Source organism: Galeopterus variegatus, unplaced genomic scaffold, assembly GCF_000696425.1.
Source record: "Galeopterus variegatus unplaced genomic scaffold, G_variegatus-3.0.2 Scaffold2113, whole genome shotgun sequence".
Taxonomy (NCBI): domain Eukaryota; kingdom Metazoa; phylum Chordata; class Mammalia; order Dermoptera; family Cynocephalidae; genus Galeopterus; species Galeopterus variegatus.
This window is the reverse complement of record NW_007728224.1, coordinates 250,270-262,764: the sequence shown is the minus strand read 5'-3', so window position 1 is coordinate 262,764 and position 12,495 is coordinate 250,270.

Here is a 12,495-nt window from a genome sequence, read left to right as displayed (position 1 = left end):
GAGAAGGTGGCACATGTGTCGGGAGCAGCTGGGCAGGTGTCAGGAACAGCAAGTGCAAAGGCCCCAAGGCAGGAGCGGACTCAGCGGGTTTCAGAGCCAGCAAGGCAGCGCAGGGCTGTGAGCTCAAGGACAGGAGGGAGACGGGCCTCAGGGTGGCATGGCCAGGCCTCGCAGGGCCTTGGAACCTTCGGAAGGACTTCAGCTTTTACACTGAGAAGGACGGAAGCCCCTGGAGGGTTTTGTCCAGCGAGCCCAGATGGGACAAGAGCAGAAGTGGGGAGACGTCGCAGGCACGCGTGCTTACCCCACCTCCAGGGCTTTGTGGATGTTGTCCCGTCTACCTGACCCCTCCCTGCAAGCTGTGGCCAAAGGACAGCTGGACGTTCATTGAAGCTAAGCTCCATGCCACGTCCCCAGCAGGCCAGCCTAGCCGTGACTCCCTGAGCCCCCAGGTAGAAATACCCTTTTTGCCTCTCAATTCCCACTTTCTTTGAAAACACTTTCTTTGTAGGCCCCTATGAAACTTCTCCCTTGTGAGATCCTCTTCTGCCCCTGTACTGTATGCTGAGCCCTTGGAGAGCAGGGACCTGGCTGTTTCTGCCACCGTGGAGTTGAGCACATGGCCTCAAGCACAGGCCAATTGGGCCTGCTGCACGTCAGAGCCTCCTGGGCAACCTCACCAAGCCCAATGGAATCAAAATCTGTGTGTTGGGGAGCAGGGAGGGGTCGGGGGTGAGCATCTGTAGTTTTTAAAGTTCTGCCAGAGATGTTAATGTGTGGCTAAAGGTGAGAGCCACTTAACTGTTTGTTAGGAACTGCCTGGGGCTTTGGCTTAATTTCTCTCCCAGCCAGACAGTCCTAAATTAAAACTCACATCAGCCTTGTATTAGCTGTCAGATGGGGTCACTTAATCTCCTTGAGCCCCGGTTCCTCTTCTGCAGCCCCCAGTGACCAGCAGGTCCTCGGGGCTGTGACTGCCCTCCCTTCCCTCTGGACTGAGTTGAGAGAAGACACACACCCTGCAGATGACTGTAAGGCAGAATGAGGCACAGTTCATGTCTAACGGGAGGGCAGGTTCAGGGGGGCGAAGCTTTGCAGGACAGGCGTGGGCTAGTGAGAGTGTGTGTCTCAGACCTCTGTGGTGTGCGAGCCATGCAAACACCACCTCTGCCCCTCTCGGGAGAACCCTCTCTGGCAGCTGTGAAAATCCTCACTGTCTCATCCACAGGGTCTGAACTCAAACTCTGGAGTAGCACGTCTCAAATGTGACTGTGCTCCTGAATCAGACAGGGGTTGCATTGAAACACAGATTGCAGTGGGCAGGTCTGGGGGGCCCGAGACGCTGCATTTCTAACTCCTGCTAAATTAGAACTGCACCATAGCACAATCCCTGGGAGGCATTTGCATGTCCATGTTGGGAGTTACTGGTGTGGAGGACCTGGGGGAATGCTCATGGGGGCCCCAGCACTGCTAGAGACAGGCCCGCACATCCATCTGTCATCTGATCTCCTTTCAATACCTCTTTTGGTTTACTTTTAGGTGTTTGGTTATTCAAGTAATATCCTGTTCTGCTCAGCAAAACCCCGACTGGCCCACAGCAGGAGTGACAGATTTGTTAGAGGGCAGGAAAGGCACTGGGCTGGGCAGAGAAGGGAGTTAAATTTGGTTAAGGCTACTTTGGTTAACTTCAGTTAAGTGTTCAGCTTTTGTTCACGTCATGTCACATGGGTTAGGTACCATATGTACCCCTCACAGCAACTTTTGGAGGCAGGTGTTACTTCTATATTATAAATGTAAAAACTGAGGGCTGACCCTGTGGCTCACTTGGGAGAGTGCGGCGCTGGGAGCACCGAGACTGCGGGTTCGGATCCTATATAGGGATGGCCGGTGTGTTCACTGGCTGAGCATGGTGCAGGCGACACCAAGCCAAGGGTTACGATCCCCTTACTGGTCACAAAAAAAATAAAATAAAATAAAATAAATAAATAAATAAATGTAAAAACTGAGGCTGGGAGGAGGGCAGGGACCTGCCCATGGCTGGCCAGCAGAGGGTGAGGCCAGGACTGAACTTGTCACCTCTCCCCCAGGGTGACAGATACGCAAAGGATCAGTCAAGGCCCATTTCTTCTGAGCAGTGAGAAGCCCTGAAGGGGTTAATTTCCACAAACCCTCAAGGTTTCCTCCTCAGAAAATTGGTGGTTGGCCATCCTTGGTACCCCTTGGCTTGTGGCAGCATCACTCCTTGGAAAATTAACACTGAACTGGGGTCTTCTCTCAATATTTATTCTCCAGGCCAGAAAATTACAGAAAAGGAACATAGGAGGTTACAATAGAACGGTAAAATAATTGTCATGGCAACAATCATTAAGTTTGGCTGCACCAAAGACATCTGTCCTTGAGCCAGCAATTTTACTGTGTTACAATTCTTTATCTACAACAGAGACTTTAGCCTGGGGAAAGTTTCCTGTCTTTCACAAGCTTAACCTTTCTATGTGTAATTTTAAAAAGTTAGTCTATACCTGAAACTACAGGGCCTTGGAAGATAGACCCCATGAAATACATTTGCTGTATTAATGTTAGTACCCTCCACATGAACTCGGGTTTGTCTGTATATTAGTTAGGACAAGGCGAGCTGCTGTAACAAAGAAACCCCAGATTTCAGTAGCTTGACCAACAGAAGTGAGTTTTTGTTCTCTGATGGTGCAACTGGGTGACCCGGGTTGGAGGGCCACTTTCCTCCAGTGGTGACTCAGGGACCTAAGCTTCCTCCAGCCGGGCTTCCCCTCCCCAGCACCTCCTCCTGGCTGGCAGCTGGATGGTGAGTGGGCAGAGAAAGCACAGGGTTCTCCAACCCCACAGCCCAACGTGCTGTTTCTCATTCCTCACGCATTCCCTTGGTAAGAACTAGTCACGGGCCACACGCAGAGCAAGGGGGGCTGGGATGTGGCGTCCCCGGCAGAGTGACAGCACTGTGGGATGTGGAGCACACATTTTCAGAGGACAGTTCACCATTTCTGCCACAGTGAGCCTCTAAAGCCCATGCTCCCCAGCACTGTGCCCCAACTGGGAAAGGGAGGATGTTCCTGGCCCTCTGGTGTCACCAACGCTGTGGTCTCGGTGGGAAATTAATAAATCACACAGCCTCGGTGTTAGGCTCTTAGATTCTGCTCTTGCATCTGGAACCTGAGCCTCTCTACTAAGTCCCCAGCAAGATGGTCATCCATCCTCTGCTGGACATGAGGCCACAGCAGGCCCAGTGGCCCAGGGCTGACCCTGGTGAGGTAGCTGCCCAGTGACCCGCACTACCGGGGCTTTGCTGCCTTCTCCCCTCCAGGCTGACCTGAGGCTGATGGTGAAGCCAAGTGGTTGGTGACACAGGGAGAAGGGGGCAGAGTGCTGGCCCCTCTCAGTCACCTCTGATTCAACCCCATTTGAGTTGAAATCCTCCTCCCTGTGTCTTCCCCTTTTTCCTGCCCTCTGGAACTGCCCAGAACACAAATATTCACTCACCTCAGGCCACAGTGATTACCTGGTTAACTCAGTCATTCATTCAATAAATACCATGGACTGCTTGATGAGAATAGTGGGTGTACTGGATTGAATAGCGTCCCCCCAAATTCATGCCCATTTGGAACCTCAGAATGTGACCTTATTTGGAAATAGGGTCTTTGGAGGCGTAACCAGTTAAGATGAGGTCATTAGGGTGAGCCCTACTCCAATGACTGGCATCCTTGTGAGAAGAGGGAAATATGGACACAGACGGAGAGACGAGGTTGCCATGTGAAGAGAGAGACACGCGGGAGGACTCCTTGTAATGATGGGGACGGAGGTTGGAGTGATGCTGCCACAAGCCGAGGGGCACCAAGGATGGCCAACCACCAGCCAGAGCCGGGGGGAGCCTGGAGCGGGTTCTCCTGCTGAGCCCCGAGGAAGGAACCAACACTTCTGATGCCTCCGGAAGCGCTGGAGAATAACGCCTGCTGCTTCAGGCCCCCGTCTGTGGTGCTTTGTTAGGCAGCCCCAGGACACTAACACGGTGAGGGCACGAAACCAGCAGGCTCCTGCTCTGCAGCTGGTGAGGAAGGAAGATGCAAGACAGATAACGAGCAAAGACACAAACAAGGGAAAGCTGGAAGGGTCTGCGGTGAGGCGGGTAGTGGGGAAACAGCGGGCAGGAGGAGCATGCCGTGGGTCCAGTCGTCAGGGAGAGGCTGAGGCTGAGCCGGCAGCGTAAAGAGTGGGGTGGGGGTGGGGATTCTGCGTGGAGGGGATGGCACGGGCAAAGGCCCTGGGGTGGGACAGAGCTTGGTTTCCGTCATGGAAGGGACAGGGCCCAAGGTGGCTGCACAGAGCAGGAGGGAAGGCGTCACATGGCGAAGAGTGGGCATTTTCTTCTAAGTGCATCAGGAAGTCTTTGGAGGGTTTTGAGCAGGAGAGTGACACATGCTTGGATTTATGTCATTTAAACTTCTGCGTGGAGGATTTGAAAACATTCATTCATTCATCCAAGTAGTAATAAAAACATACAACCCCAGGACCAAGGCCAGGTCTACGGATGAAAAGAAATAGCCTAGAGAGCGTGGCCTGGGATAGTCAGGGCCGTCCGAGAATCCCAATAAGATGACCTTGGTGCAGAGCCCTGGGTGAGCCACGGGAAGGGTGGGGGCCGGGTGCTCCAGGCAGGGGCAGAGTGAAGGCAAAAGCTGGACGGCCACTTCTTTTTCATCCTGTGATAAACTCCTGATCGTGATGATCTCAGCACCCTCTCGAGCTCAACTGCTCCTCAGGCCCTGCTGATCTGAATCTTTACAATCACAAGGTTGTATAAGCACTTTATAACTTGCAAAGCCCTCCTGCAGTTCAGTTCAACAACCCTTCCCTTGGCCCCGAGGTTGGAGGAGAAGGCAGACATGCAAACAGATCTTATTTCACCTCCAGAGAGGTCTAATTCCATCTGATCTTGCAAGATAACTGCTGTGCAAGCTCCAAAGAGAAGCATGTATGGCGACACATGCCCAGGTGCAATGACACAAAATATCCCATTGCCTCTCCATTATAACAGCCAGATGGAACTTGGGAGGCAGTGGTCTAAAATCCAGCAGTCCGACAGAGAGCACAGAGCCCCCCGCCAGGAGGGAGAAGACAAGATTTGGTCCTCAGCTCTGTGGCCTGGAGCAAGCGTCTTAACCTTTCTGAGCCTCAGCTGCAAAGTAAGAATGTCATTTGATTCTCACAAGAGGCCCAAGAAGAAAGGCTCTGAGTGGTCAAGAGGGGACAGGCCACTGGGTATGAACCCTGCCTCTACTACCTACCACCCGTGTGACCATGGACAAGTCACTTACAGGCTCTGATTCCCCAACCACAAAATAGGGAGAAAAATAGCTCTTGCCTAATAGCTGATCCTTCTTTAAGACCCAGCTCAAGTGTTACCCTTTCCCCAGCTCCCCCCAGGCCACCTGGGCCTCCACTGTCTGTGTCCTTCACGCAATCATCTGCTAAGCACTTGCTACCCCAACCTTATTCTGAAGATTATAGCACGTGCTGCCCTGAGGCTCAGCACATCTGGGGCCCCAGCGACTCCTCAGGTGGGACCTCCACACTGATGCCAGGCCAGGCTGTCCCCCTTTGCTTAGGGACGAAATGGGGATAAACTCTGAGGATGGTGGCCTGTGGTCCCTGCACCGGCAGGACAAAGGCAAGCAGAATGGAGACTAGCCCCTGCACCATATTTCCTCAAATAGGAACTTTAAATCTATCTAATTTCTGCAAATGTTCATGTCCCACCACCGTAGGAGCCCCAAAGTGAGAGCCGAGATCATTCCTACACCCAAGTTTCTTCTTCCTCTTACCAGAAGCACTTTGGTGTTTCACAAAGCAAGTTTCATTCAAGGAAAACAATGGTCTGCGATCACAGTGAGCTTTCTGGGTAATTTATATTTCTAAAGATTGTCAAAAACAATATCTCCTTTGCTAAACTGTTTGGATTGCTCCCACAAACGTCAAAAGTGCTCTCCCCCAGCTTTCCCTGTCAGCCTCCACCTCAGCACGCGTCTGTGTTATTCTTTTTGTGTGTGTGTGTGTGTGTGTGTGTCTTGCATTTTCTTTTTTTTTTTTTTATTAAAGTTTTTTTTTAATTTTTATTTTGTCAATATACAATGTATATGATTATTATGGCCCATCACCGACACCTCCCGCCCTCCTCCCTCTCTCCCCTCCCCCCCAAGAATGTCCTTTCCGTTTACTAGTTGTAACAACTTCAAAAAAGTATAGTTGTTATATCTTCTTCCCCGCTGCTAAGCCACGCAGGTGTCCGGAAAGTTATGGAGAGGATTTCAAATTGGGTAATTTTCAGTTCCTCTTGACATTTCCTAAGTGCTGCAGTGCCAAAGATTTTGTTCTATTGTTTCCTGCTAAGTGAGCAAGTTCCCTCTGCTGCCAGCTCTGGGTTTTGTAAAGATGACAGGGGTCACTGCAGAATCGAAGACGGAGGTGCTACATGCTCCCACCCTGCGCCCCACCCCGAGGCACAGGAGGAAGTTACCAGAACCCACAACCTGGGAGTGTGTGCTTGAAAGGGGCCTTTAGTGACCCTTATGTTACCTTCTTTAGAGCCACCTGAAACCCGGGAAGTGAGCTGGTTGGGTTTCAGACATGCGGTATGTGTGTGGCATGGCATTGCAGCAGAGATTGGGGACAAGTGGACCAAAGAGGTGTCCCAGAGCAAACTTAGGCACATCCCTCAATCTCTCAGAGCCTCTGATTCCTGGTCTGTAACCTGAAGATAATGCCCACCTCCTGGGGTTCCCCTGGGACGTAATGAGCCACCAAGTGTAATCAGCATTCAGGAAGGGCTGGCAGTGATCTCTGGTGTGATTACAGAGAAAACCAGTATCCACCTGCCCTACTGTGAGCTGTGCTTTGCCAGGAACTTCCACATGGGTCAGCTCCCAGATCTTCCCAACAGCCAGCCCTGTGGGGTCCAGGGTATACTAAGTTGACACTCAGAGAGGTCTGGTGAGTTGCTTAGGGTCTAACGACGTCGCCTGAGCCAGGCTTACCTAATGACCCTCTCCATGCTAAGCCCTCTGACTTAAAGTCAGCTCTTGGAAGGAACGAAGACGTCCTTCAGTAGGTGAGTGGATGAATCAGCTCAACAATGCAATATTATTCAGCGCTAAAGAGAAATGAGCTATCAGGCCATGAAATGACACGGAGGAAGCTTAGACACACGTTACTTAGTGAAGGAAGCCAGTCTGAAAAGCCTGCATAGTGTATGACTCCAACGATATGACATTCTGGAAAAGGTACAACTGTGGAGACAAGAAGATCAGGGGTCGTCGGGGGGTGGGGGAGGGAGAGGCCAACCGGTGGAGCACAGGGGATGTTTAGGGCAGTGACGCTACTCTGTGTGATACTACAGTGGCTGGTGCAGGTCATTATACTCAACCATTCGTCGAAACTCGTACAGCACGGAGTGCACGCCACCAAGAGAGGACCATAGGACACAAGGTACGGGCTCCGGGGACAACCATGTGTCAGTGTAGGTTCAGGAGGTAGAGAGTGGGGAAGACCCGTGAGGGAGCGCGTAGTCAGTGTCTAATGAACACCCCTTCATACCCCTGCTGATGACCGACATTTACAGGCTGGACTCGGCACCGAATGACAGATGCACAGTGCCAGGCACATTGTCGTGCTCAGCAGATGACACCACTTGCTGCTGTGTTCAGCACTGGTGGCACAGCCCAGGACTAGAGCCGCCATGGCCAGGCACCACCCACGCTGGCTGCTGTCAGGGTCACTCCCCCCCACCCAGGGCGGCAGGCCAAGCCCATTCTTCAGGTGAGGGACTCGAGTCTGGGCAGGGACCTCCCCTGGCACTGCTCAGAGACTTGGTGGTGTGACTGGGACATGGGGAGGCCTCAGAACAGAGCTTCTCCCCTGCACGGGACATTTCTCCTTCTGCCTCCAAGTTGCCTTTGCATCCCGGATGCTCTTTCCTCCTGTGTGAAACTTCCTAATGTACTTGGTGACTCATCAGCAAAACCGTTAAGTGGCATTCACTCTCTACCTTCGGAGATGAGGAAATCACGACTCAGACCCATGCGAGGACTCAGAGCTACCCGGTGACAATGCAACGTGTGTGCGCGCGTGCGTGTGGGAGTGTGTGGAGGTGTGGGCCCTGATGCAGCACGCAGCCCCGGTGACGCAGAGCCGTGTGACCAGCACCAAGCCCCCAACAAGTCAGAACTCTAGCCATTTGTGCTTTGCTTCCAAGGAGACTGCAGAGTGGGCTGGGAGCTCAGATTTGCAAAGGAAAATTAGAAAGTGAGGAGGAGGAGCCGCTGGGCCAGGGTGGGGAGTACACAGGAGCAGGGGAGGGGGGACGGAGGAGAGCTTGGGAGCCCAAAACCTCTGCCACCCCCCAAGCAGCCATGGGATATGTGATCCTGGGGCACCTCCATCTCCTCAGATATGGAGGGAGGCCACCCAGTGGGTCACATGGTATTAGGAAGATCCCTCGCAGCAAAGAAAGCTTCCTACCTGAGGAGTGGTCAAGGCCAGGTGGGACGGCCAGAGAGGGAGGCCGGGGAGGGGGTCTGGCTTACAGCGAGAGCATGGCCTTTGTGAGCTACCGATCTTGCCCAGGTGGCACCTCTGCTCCGTGGCCATCCAGGACTCCCCACAGAATGCAGACTTCTGGCCCAGTGGCCTGGGCAGGACCAGCTCTCTGGGTGGTCCCATAGGCCTGCAGCCTGGGTCGAGAGCCCCAGCCCAGTGCAGGGCTTCTTCAGCCTCAGTGTGCATATGACCAAAATACAGATTCTGACCCAGGAGATCTGGGGAGTGAGATTCTACATTTCTAACATGCGTCCAGTGACCCATTGTGCTGTGAACCACCGGGCTTTATGGTCATGGGTCTCAAATGGGAGCCTGCCGAAACACAGATTTCTGGGCCCAGCTTCTGGGGTTGCAGTTGTCCTAGGAGTCCAATAAGTGGCCAACATACCCCATATTAACCTAGTGGGCTAAAACCTCCAGATTTATGTCACTGAGTGTTGAAAATACCCCAAGGGCTACAGAGTCTCCAAAACATTCAGCCTGGTCATTTGGGGGTGCCACTTCCCAACTGTTGATTCTGCCTGCTTTTCCTCTTGAGACCACCAACAGGTGATTTGGCACCTTGATTCCTCAATTTTGATGAGTGCCTGTTTGAGTGCCAAGGGGTTGGTCATGTTTCCCCCAAGCCACCCATGCCCCACCCGAGCTCGTCCGCTGGACCCTGGCTGGACACCAGACCATATAGCAACACCAGAGTCCCAACACAACGCTACTGACTACATTAGTTTCCCACGGCTGCTGTAGCATGTTACCACAACTCAATGGCTTAAAACAACAGAAATTTATTCTGTCACAGTTCTGGAGGACAGAAGCCTGAAATCTGACCGATGGGCCAAAATCAAGGAGACTCTGTTCCTTGCTTCTTTTAGCTTCCGGTGGCCGCCAGCGTTCCTTGACTTGTAGCCACACGATTCCAGTCTTCGAAGCCAGCACCTTCAAATCTCTCTCTGCTCTGTCTTCACATGGCCTTCTGTTCTGTGTGTAGTCAAATCTCCCTCCTCCTCTCTCCTACAAGGACACTTGTGATTGCATTTAGGGCCCACCTGGGTAATCCAGTATAACTGCCTCATCTCAAAATTCACAGTTTAGGCTGACTGGTTTGCTAGTTGGTTAGAGCACAGTGTTATAACACCAGGGTCAAGGGTTTGGATCCCCAGGCCGGCCAGCCGCCAAAAAACAAATTTCATAATTTAATCACATCTGCAAAAAGGCTCTTTCCAAATAAGGTAACATTCCCAGGCTCCAGGAACTAGGACCTGTTGTCTTCGGGGGTCATTATTTGGCCTGGTACACCAGTAGTGTGAAAAAGCCCCCAATTCTGCTCTCCCTCGGAAGAGGACTCACTAAGCCACTGTCTTCATTTTTCTTTGTAAGCTTTGCAGCCCAGTGCCTGCAACTGGCAGGAAGTCAACACATGTGTGTTGAGTATGTGGAAGTAGGCTTTAAATCGGAATAGAGAAGGAAGTGGGGTGAGAACACTGACACGGAGTCTGAAAATGGTGGGAAGAAATCAGAGGACTGAAGTTGTGGGAGGGCATACTTGGATGTCATATTAGCGTTTGGACACTGCCCTACAGGCAAGAAAGAGCTTGTATGAGGACCTTGCACAGGGTGAGTCCTTTCGTTCACCAATGGATTCCTTCGTTCACTCAGTACTGGACAGCAATGCGAATCGCTGGAGGAGACCTCTGCTCTCGGCCTCGTGGTGTGAGCGGGACTGCCGGCTGCCAAGAGTGGGCTGCAGGAGGAGCTCAGGCAAGCCCCAGACCTCGAGCTGAAGAGGGGATGCACGGTAACGACGGATGGCTTGAAAGTCAAAGAAGGTCATCTAATTGGTTTTCAAAGAGCCGCTAAGATCCCAATAGATAAGTGAGAGCGCAAATTCTTCTCGAGATTAAGAAACATGAAATGTCCAATCTCATCAGTTACCATAGAAATGCCACTTACAGTTCTAGGGGCATTTTTTTTTTTTTAACCGGAAAGGGTATCGCAACCCTTGGCACACTGTGGTCCGCACCACACTCAGCCAGTGAGCTCACGGGCCATCCCTATATAGGATTCAAACCCGCAGCCTCAATGCTACCAACGCCGCACTCTCCCGAGTGAGCCACGGGGCCGACCCACCAGGGGCATTTTCAATTTTCGATCTTGGGAAACGGTTTAAAAAAGACTAATTCCCGGGGACCGGCCGGCCCATGGCTCACTTGGGAGAGTGTCGTGCTGATAACACCAAGGCCCCGGGTTAGGATCCCTATATAGGGATGGCCGGTTGGCTCACTTGGCTGAGCATGGTGCTGACAACACCAAGTCAGGGGTTAAAATCCCCTTACCGGTCATCATTTAAAATAAAAATAAAAGGCTAATTCCCCATGCAGTGTGCACCCTCAGAAGTAAACAGGAAACCACTTTGAGAAACTTATTTTGGCAAAAGGTATCTATCGATCTGAAAAGCCATCCAGATCCAGGGCTTCTGCTTCTAGGACATTGCCCTAAGAAAACAGTCATACACATACAGTGTACTCACAATGACTTTTGGAACCCCTTTCTTAACTATGCATAGGCCCCCAAATGTGAACAGTGATAGTCTTTGAGTGACTTGTTTCTTCTTTCAACTTCCTGTGATACCCCAAAATTTCTGTAATTGGTACATTAAAAGGGGAAAAATAGTTCTGTGTGCCTTTGAGCAAATAACAACTGTGCATGTCTGGGCCTCAGTTTTCTTATCGATAAAAATGAGCCCAGCACCACCTACCACCTTGGGTCTCTAGGGGTGAAATGAGAAACCTTGTCCTGCGAGAGCCCCCAAAACTGAACCTGGGCAGAACAGGGCTGCTCAGTGCCAGTTTCCTCCGTTCCTCTGTGAGCCTCACAGGGTTACGTGACAAGACGGTGGTGGAGAGGCAGCTGAAGAACCCAATAAGGGGACTGATGTGAACTTGCCGCTTTGACAGAAGTCCCCAAGGTAGTGTGTTCAGTGCACAGAACTCCTGTCCCAAAGCATCTGGAATATCTGCTCCCAATATGTTGGTAGTGCTCTCTCCGGCAGTCACTCTGAGCTGCAGTTTCTGCAAAGATAACCCAGGACTGGTATCCCAGGTTGGCTGTGAGGACCAGAGATAGAGCATACAGGCCAGGCCCTCACATTCCCCAGGGCCTTCTCAAGGACAGACCTTAGCCCTCACCTCCAAACCACACCTCTCAGGTACCCCGACAGGGTGACAGGACGGCGGGTCTGCAAACCGCCTCAGCTGGCATCACTCCCTAGGCTAATACGCGAGCATACTTTTCAATGACTCCAACAATTCCTCATAAAAAGCGTGCCACGTTGCATTTGATTTTGTGCATTTAAAGCAGCACTTGGCTACACGTACACATTTAAATGGGCCACATTTTTCTGTACCTTCTTCTCTGTAAGGGGAGCCCTCTGCATCTCTAGCTGCGCCGGAATTAAGGTGTCTGGCGCATAGTAGGCCGTGTTTGATAAAATCACAACAGATAAAATGAATCTCGAGTTGGGGCCCCTGGGGCCGGAGTGGTGAGTGAAATGTGGTCCCAGTTTTGTCGGTGGGTCCAAGCTCCTGTTATGCACTGATTCCAGCGGGCTCGCTTTGCCACGGGGTGCCCGTGGGAGGAGCTGGGGACTGGTCCCGGGAACGGTTCCGAGTCCGCTCGGAAACTTTCGCTGTGGGCGGGCGGGACCCGCCCTCTCGGAGTCCTCTGGTCCTGGCTGGGCGAGGCGCACCGTGATTGGTGCAGGGCGCGGTGATTGGCGGGCATGCTGGCCGTTCAGCGGGCCGAACCGGAGTCGCGTCCCCCGAGCCGCGTCGGGAGTGGAGGGCGGGCGGCAGCCCCGCCCCCGGCCCGTGCCGCTCCGCT